General features: G+C 28.3%; 1 protein-coding gene across 1 annotated transcript in view; it reads left to right on the top strand.

Moving 5' to 3' along the window:
* LOC106686599 (limbic system-associated membrane protein-like) overlaps positions 1 to 1,369 on the top strand; it is a 222,716-nt gene that overhangs the window by 180,685 nt on the left and 40,662 nt on the right. The window lies entirely within an intron of this gene.

The following is a 1,369-nucleotide window of genomic DNA, read 5'->3' as shown; positions in this document are numbered from 1 at the left end:
TATATGGCGTTAACACGGTTATTAATAACCGACCAATAATGATTATATTTACCTAAAGTTATATGTTATAATGGATGAGTTTCATTTGTAATTAGATCTTGTGAATGAAAAGTACTCTTCCTTGTTTTAATTTATTTTATTATATTACATTAAAACCAATAACAACGTTTCGCGATTGTCACCCCATCATCAGGTATCTACAAATAATTTTCAAATTCATCCTACAGACTTAATAATTTATCACAATTTATTTTTTTAAATTTAAAACAATTAACCAATTACATATTTCGTTTAAAATTACATTTTGTATTTTTCTGGTTAGTTTTATAGTGCTAACAAGAACACATTGTTGTCAATAATATAAATATTAATAATTAAAATACCAACATATTGTAAATAAGGAGATCTGAAATGCCTTCCTAAAACCAGGTCATCTTTACCATTGATAACAAATAGATTATAAAATAAGTTAATACTTCCCTACTTCTGTTCCACCAAACATTAACGATATTTTTTTATTTAAAAAAAAAACATATATTTTTAGTGTCTGTCTTAAAATTAATAAAATTATCCAAGGTTTTTGCGATCTAAGGGTTCTGTTATTTTTCTATTTCTTTTGTGAATTACTATGTCCAAAAATTTTGGATTTATGTAATCAAAATCAAGTTTATCATGCTATGTTGTGCCAGTGCTGTTATATTGATATTTTTAACATTTTTAGAATTACTCTTATGTTGCTCAACCCTAATTTTAAATTTTTTAGTCTGTCCAATTTTAACAATTTTTGCAATCAATTTTGTAAATTACATTTTGTTTTTCCTTATTATTTATTATATTTCCAATATTTATCCTGTTCGATTTTGAATTAATAAAATAATGGCTTTTAAGGTAACAAACAAATCGAGGGAACGTTGCTCACTCCCTCGCCTCCGGTAACGGCCAATATCTGATAGGGCCTCAGAGACACACTCAACCATGAGCGCTCACCCAACTATCAAACCCGCTATAAGCTGACAAAGGTTCTTCCGTCGGAGCCTATTCTTAAATCACAGCCTTTATCTTCCTTTTGTAAGTCAACTGAGCCGTTTTATCGGCTTCCAGCGTTCCTCTAGTCAAAATACGGTGATTGCACTACACAGTATCGGCTCTCAGTTTATACAACTACGTTATGACAACAGTAAAAACTTATAGTTTGATATATAAGATCTTAGTGAAACACTTATTTCTAAAATGTTAAGGACAGGTCATCTGCTTTTTTAACATTCAGTAAAGAAAAACAATATCTCCCTTTATTTTTATTTATTTAATGTGATTTACAACTGTACAAATAATAAATACAATAAGTAAATATGTAGTATGTTTCATATAC

The sequence above is a fragment of the Halyomorpha halys genome, unplaced genomic scaffold (genome assembly GCF_000696795.3).
Source record: "Halyomorpha halys isolate HHAL.00 unplaced genomic scaffold, Hhal_1.1 Scaffold845.1, whole genome shotgun sequence".
NCBI lineage: Eukaryota > Metazoa > Arthropoda > Insecta > Hemiptera > Pentatomidae > Halyomorpha > Halyomorpha halys.
The sequence above is the reverse complement of the archived record's forward strand: the minus strand, read 5'-3'. Positions and strand labels throughout refer to the sequence as shown.